Raw genomic sequence first — 7021 nt, 5'->3', positions numbered from 1 at the left:
TGCCTGCTGCTGTGTCTGGGCCGAGGCAGGTGGGCCCAGGCACAGGGCTCCATCATAATGAAACGTCCTCCAAGTTTCAGAGTAGCAGCCGTGTTAGTCTGTATTCGCAAAAAGAAAAGGAGTACTTGTGGCACCTTAGAGACTAACAAATTTATTAGAGCATAAGCTTTCGTGAGCTACAGCTCACTTCATCGGATGCATTTGGTGGAAAAAACAGAGGAGAGATTTATATACACATACACACAGAGAACATGAAACAATGGGTTTATCATACACACTGTAAGGAGAGTGATCACTTAAGATAAGCCATCACCAACAGCAAGGGGGGGAGGAGGAAAACCTTTCATGGTGACAAGCAGGTAGGCTAATTCCAGCAGTTAACAAGAATATCAGAGGAACAGTGGGGGGTGGGGTGGGAGGGAGAAATACCATGGGGAAATATGACAGGTTTCAGAGTAGCAGCCGTGTTAGTCTGTATTCGCAAAAAGAAAAGGAGTACTTGTGGCACCTTAGAGACTAACAAATTTATTAGAGCATAAGCTTTCGTGAGCTACAGCTCACTTCATCGGATGCATCCGATGAAGTGAGCTGTAGCTCACGAAAGCTTATGCTCTAATAAATTTGTTAGTCTCTAAGGTGCCACAAGTACTCCTTTTCTTCATGGGGAAATAGTTTTACTTTGTGTAATGACTCATCCATTCCCAGTCTCTATTCAAGCCTAAAGTTAATTGTATCCAGTTTGCAAATTAATTCCAATTCAGCAGTCTCTCGTTGGAGTCTGTTTTTGAAGCTTTTTTGTTGAAGTATAGCCACTCTTAGGTCTGTGATCGAGTGACCAGAGAGATTGAAGTGTTCTCCAACTGGTTTTTGAATGTTATAATTCTTGACGTCTGATTTGTGTCCATTCATTCTTTTACGTAGAGACTGTCCAGTTTGGCCAATGTACATGGCAGAGGGGCATTGCTGGCACATGATGGCATATATCACATTGGTAGATGCGCAGGTGAACGAGCCTCTGATAGTGTGGCTGATGTGATTAGGCCCTATGATGGTATCCCCTGAATAGATATGTGGACAGAGTTGGCAACGGGCTTTGTTGCAAGGATAGGTTCCTGGGTTAGTGGTTCTGTTGTGTGGTGTGTGGTTGCTGGTGAGTATTTGCTTCAGATTGGGGGGCTGTCTGTAAGCAAGGACTGGTCTGTCTCCCAAGATCTGAGAGAGCGATGGCTCGTCCTTCAGGATAGGTTGTAGATCCTTGATGATGCGTTGGAGAGGTTTTAGTTGGGGGCTGAAGGTGATGGCTAGTGGCGTTCTGTTGTTTTCTTTGTTGGGCCTGTCCTGTAGTAGGTGACTTCTGGGTACTCTTCTGGCTCTGTCAATCTGTTTCTTCACTTCAGCAGGTGGGTATTGTAGTTGTAGGAATGCATGATAGAGATCTTGTAGGTGTTTGTCTCTGTCTGAGGGGTTGGAGCAAATGCGGTTATATCGTAGCGCTTGGCTGTAGACAATGGATCGAGTGGTATGATCTGGATGAAAGCTAGAGGCATGTAGGTAGGAATAGCGGTCAGTAGGTTTCCGATATAGGGTGGTGTTTATGTGACCATCGCTTATTAGCACCGTAGTGTCCAGGAAGTGGATCTCTTGTGTGGACTGGTTACTGTAAGTCCTTGCTTACAGACAGCCCCCCAATCTGAAGCAAATACTCACCAGCAACCACACACCACACAACAGAACCACTAACCCAGGAACCTATCCTTGCAACAAAGCCCGTTGCCAACTCTGTCCACATATCTATTCAGGGGATACCATCATAGGGCCTAATCACATCAGCCACACTATCAGAGGCTCGTTCACCTGCGCATCTACCAATGTGATATATGCCATCATGTGCCAGCAATGCCCCTCTGCCATGTACATTGGCCAAACTGGACAGTCTCTACGTAAAAGAATGAATGGACACAAATCAGACGTCAAGAATTATAACATTCAAAAACCAGTTGGAGAACACTTCAATCTCTCTGGTCACTCGATCACAGACCTAAGAGTGGCTATACTTCAACAAAAAAGCTTCAAAAACAGACTCCAACGAGAGACTGCTGAATTGGAATTAATTTGCAAACTGGATACAATTAACTTAGGCTTGAATAGAGACTGGGAATGGATGAGTCATTACACAAAGTAAAACTATTTCCCCATGGTATTTCTCCCTCCCACCCCACCCCCCACTGTTCCTCTGATATTCTTGTTAACTGCTGGAATTAGCCTACCTTGCTTGTCACCATGAAAGGTTTTCCTCCTTTCCCCCCCCTGCTGCTGGTGATGGCTTATCTTAAGTGATCACTCTCCTTACAGTGTGTATGATAAACCCATTGTTTCATGTTCTCTGTGTGTGTGTATATAAATCTCTCCTCTGTTTTTTCCACCAAATGCATCCGATGAAGTGAGCTGTAGCTCACGAAAGCTTATGCTCTAATAAATTTGTTAGTCTCTAAGGTGCCACAAGTACTCCTTTTCTTTTTGCGTCCTCCAAGGACAGCATCAGCTTCCGGCAAAACCCCTGGATCCCAACTGGCCCCCCAAGCTGAGGGGCAAAACTGGGGGTTGCAGCTGTAGGTAACTCTACAGCAAGGTTACCCGGTCCTGGTATTAGATCCTAGGCACAGTGGGAGCAGACAAGCAGCCATGTCCTAGGGACCTGAGAAAAAGGTCGCAGGGGCTAGTTATCTGAGACAGAGGGACTCCTGCCTTCTATTCCTGGCTCTGCTGCTGACTCACTCGATGACCTTAGGCAAGTCTCTGTGCCTCAGTTTCCACCCTCCAGTACAGAATAATGCCCCCCTCTGTTCCCGACAAGATTCCTGGGGGCCTCATTCCCCTAACTGGCTCATTCTGAGCACGCTGCAGCAGCAGTTCCTTCAGCCCCTTTGTCGGGGAGGGGAAGCAGGAAAAGGGCAAAAGGACAAGGGGTGCCAGGGATTAGTCACAATTCACCCCCCCCTCCAGCCAACTGGGGAGGCAGCACTGAGGGATCAAAAGGCATCCTCTGTATCGCAGTTGTACCTAGATGTGCTAGGTGCTGCAGAAAGAGAGAGCAAAAAGACGGTCCCTGCCATGAAGGAGCTGGCAGTCTCTGGCTCCCAGCCTCTCTCGTGGGCAGGAACCCCAAGATGGGGGAATATGAGGCCCCAGCAGGAATTTGAACCCCGAGCAGCTCGAATTAAACTCCCGACCCGCTCTCTAGTGTGCTGGGCCAGCATCCAGGGGAAGCGACCAGGGCCATTAACGACACCAACAAACTCTCCCCCGGCCTCCAGGCCCAGCTCAGCTTTTCCATTGACTCAGAGCAGCCTGGGTTGCTGCGAAACGCCCTGCCAGGAACCACACTTGGCGTGTGGGTTGCTGCAGCAACATGCCCCCCCCAGCCACTTCCCCTGCTCCAAGGACCAGCCACTGCCTCATCAGCTTCCTGTTTTCTCTGCCACACACTTCACTCAGAAACACAGTCAGGCCTTGGCCCTAGCTATCGGGATTGCCCAGCGTCCCTGCCCTGTACGTAAGGGGACACACGCTGTACTGAAAAGGGAAAGGAACGGTGTGCAGAACGAACTCACCCTTGGGCTTGTCACGGAACCCCCTTGTCCGTCCGTGCCGCTCACCAGGCTGTCGGACGGGAGGGCTTTGAGCAACTCAGCTGAAAAAAAGCTCTAATTAAGCGGTAGAACTTTCTTGGGGCTGAGTGAGGGGATTAAGACCCCTGCATGCAGTTCCCAGCTCTGCCACTAACGCCCTGTGTGACCTTTGACACATCGCACCATCGCTCTGGACCTCAATTTTCCCATCTGTAAAATGACAACCATCAGCCTGTCTTTGCCTATCTAGGCTGGGAGTTCTTTGGGGCAGAGAGTCTCTCAGGTTGCGTCTGTGCAACACCCAGCACAATGTGACCCTGATCTCAGTTTGGGCCTTAAATTGCACAGGTAATATAGAGAAGTCTAACAAATGCTATTTCCGTTATGCAGCAGAGTTTCAGAATTCGGGGGGAATTTTCCGCAGGTTCATCACAAATGGTCCGCAGTTCGTATCTTCCAGCAGCCCTTTAAAATAAACAAAGCACATACAAGGTAATAGGGTGCAATTCTCCAGCCCCTGTTATACAGGTCAGACTAGATGAGCTAATAGGCCCCTCTGGCCTCACAATCTAACATAGACCTGTGCGCACGCTCGTGCACAGACACCTGTGCGCACACGCCTTCTTCAGTTTACATACAAGGGTGACTTTTGCAACCCAGGCGTGATCTGATCATTGGCACCAGGGATCCATCAGCTGTGTCTGCTTCCGCCCTCAGAGGTATTGCTCTGCGAATGAGAGCGTGCACTGATGATGTCATGTTTCCAGGGTGGAACGAACTGATGCTCACTGAGGAATTGCGGGAAGACTGGTCTTTCCGCTTAGATGAGCCTCCAACCCTCTTGCTCATGTAGTTGAATTGAGTCATCAAAGCAGGGTTGTTGTTTTGTTTAAAAGAACAGCCATAAGGCTTTCAAAGCAGGTCATCCCTGCTTTTGCAGGGCCCAGTGATATGGACTGAGAATGTTTTTCAGCCTTTAAGGATAGGGTCAGACTGTTGTATCTTTAACAAAGAAAGCTTTTCTCCCTCCCCTCCCCCCGGTCAGGCCTTTGAGTTAAATTGGCATTAACAACAACTAAAAGTTGGACTGAGCCTGGATAAAAGGCGCTCCCCATCTCAATCCAGTTTCATTACTTCTTGTGACACAGTCTTACCAATTCTCCACTAGTTCAGGAACAGACCTGTAAAGATTTTTCTGTTCCCCCCCACCCTCCCTGCCCTTCCAAAGCTAAGCAATCAAAGTGCATGTCTGGTAAAGGTACTGGAGAGAGAATCCTGCTTAGCACCTCAGCTATTGTGTTTTGTCATTCAAGCTGCAAAATCAAACATTTATTTTCCTCATTACAACGAGATGCTGCCACTGCCAGGAACTATTAGGTAAATACTGGAGCTTTGGTTACATATTTGACTGAAAAAAGCAAGTCGGGGCAAAGCGTGACTCATAAATGTGTTTAAACAGTGACCCGACCAAAAAAAACAGAACAAAATAAAAAAACTATCTTTTTTTAGTCTTAGTTAAGCACTTGAGCATATGCTTAACTTTAAGCATCCTTTCAAAAACCAAACACCCGTTTAACTCAAATGCTCGGCAAACAGTTGGGAAGAATGCTCTCTTCATTAAAGATCCTCCCAGCTCCCGGAAGGCTGCTCCCCATTTAGTTCTCCAAGCCCACCCAGCAGAAAAGAGACTTGACAGACCAGATATTTCTAAAAGTATAAAACCAAGCAGGGCCAATTTTAAAAGGCTTTCAGGCCTTTAAACAAAACAAGGCAGTAAAAATATGGGTGTGAACCCAGTTTACTTTTCTCTTTACAAGGGACCTTTAATCCAGCTCTGGCAGAAGGAAAGGAGTGTTTAGACTGAAATTTCCAAAGCAGCCTTTGAAATTTCAAAGGGATGTGGGTGCTTAACTGGCGTAGGCTCCTAGACATTTGTGCTTTTATGGTGGTCATCACAGGCCCTCTTTGGCATTGCACTGCACCTTTGTGCTTGGAGCATCTTAAAACAGTTTAAAAGTGTAAACTGTCTCTAAATTTCAGGGGGTTTTCCTGGTTCTGCTTGCAAGAGCTCTGTAGGGAAGCGTAAGACTGGATCTAGCAGCAATGTTCAGTCTCTACAGAGAGTTAGCCTAGAGCAAGGTGGATTGAGGTGTGCCTGTTTTAGGGAGCAGCCCGTTTTGCCTCTCTCTGTTTTGGGGTTCTTATGTATTATCATTCTGAATGCTAAGAAATACAGTTGTGTTGTTATGACCTTCCAGAAAGAGAATTTTTGTTTTTATCTAACGTCTCTTGTGTTCATGCCGTGATTGTAACAGGGCTGTCTTTTACACTAGTGCAAAGTAAGCGCAACAATGCTACCATTGTGATGCAGCGGAGTTTCACGCCACACTCTGCACTGGTGCAAGGAGATGGCAAATCAAGCCTCCTGGAGAAACTTGTTCCGCTTTGAGGAGGGGGGCTGCTCTATGGACCACTCACGTTCCCTCTGCACATGGGTGAATTTCACCCTCTGTCCTCCCCACTCTTTAAGTCTTATCACGGAGGCAGCCCTGGCCTCCAGACACACCCCTCAAATTTGTGAAATGGGTGTGAGGATACCAGTGTGGTTCTTTAGCCCTCTTTAGTGGCTACAGAACACAGAGCCTGATAAGTGAGCTGTAGCTCACGAAAGCTTATGCTCAAATAAATTAGTTTGTCTCTAAGGTGCCACAAGAGCCTGATAAGTCTGCTACTGCCTAAGAGCTAATAATGAGTCACGTGCTCTTTTAGCGCAAGGTGGAGAGGCTGGTGCTTTTAGATCCAGAAGAGGTCGTCAATCCACCTGCATCGAAGCAAGAACAGAATTTGTCACAAAAAAGGTTGTTCGGTCTTTTGTGTTTGATTATGATCTACACAACAAATACCATGAATAAGGCTACGTTTTAGACATGGGTATTTTTAGTAAAAGTCATGGACAAGTCACGGGCAGTAAACAAAAATTCACGGCCTGTGACTTGTCCATGACTTGCACTATACCCATGAGTAAAACTTGGGTGCTCTGAGGAGGCAGTCTGGGGGCACCGTGGGGGTGGTGGTGTGGCCCGGGACCCCTGCTGGTGCTGGGGGGGCAGGCAGCTCCCATTGGCCAGGAACCACAGCCAATAGGAGCTGTGGGGGTGGTGCCTCCAGGCAGGGGCAGCATGCAGAGCCCCCTGGCCCCTCCGTCTAGGAGCTAGAGGGATGTGCTGGCCACTTTCGGGAAGACCCCCCCTCAATAAGCGCTGCCCCTCACCCCAACCCCAAGCCCCCTCCCACATCCAAACTGCCCCCGCAGCGGCAACCCCGCTTGGGCAACCCTGGAACCAGCTGCACTGGCCGCTGCAGAAGTCATGGAAAGTCACAGAATCCTTAAC

This window comes from Dermochelys coriacea, chromosome 24 (genome assembly GCF_009764565.3).
Source record: "Dermochelys coriacea isolate rDerCor1 chromosome 24, rDerCor1.pri.v4, whole genome shotgun sequence".
Lineage (NCBI taxonomy): Eukaryota > Metazoa > Chordata > Testudines > Dermochelyidae > Dermochelys > Dermochelys coriacea.
This window is presented reverse-complemented; position numbering follows the sequence as displayed.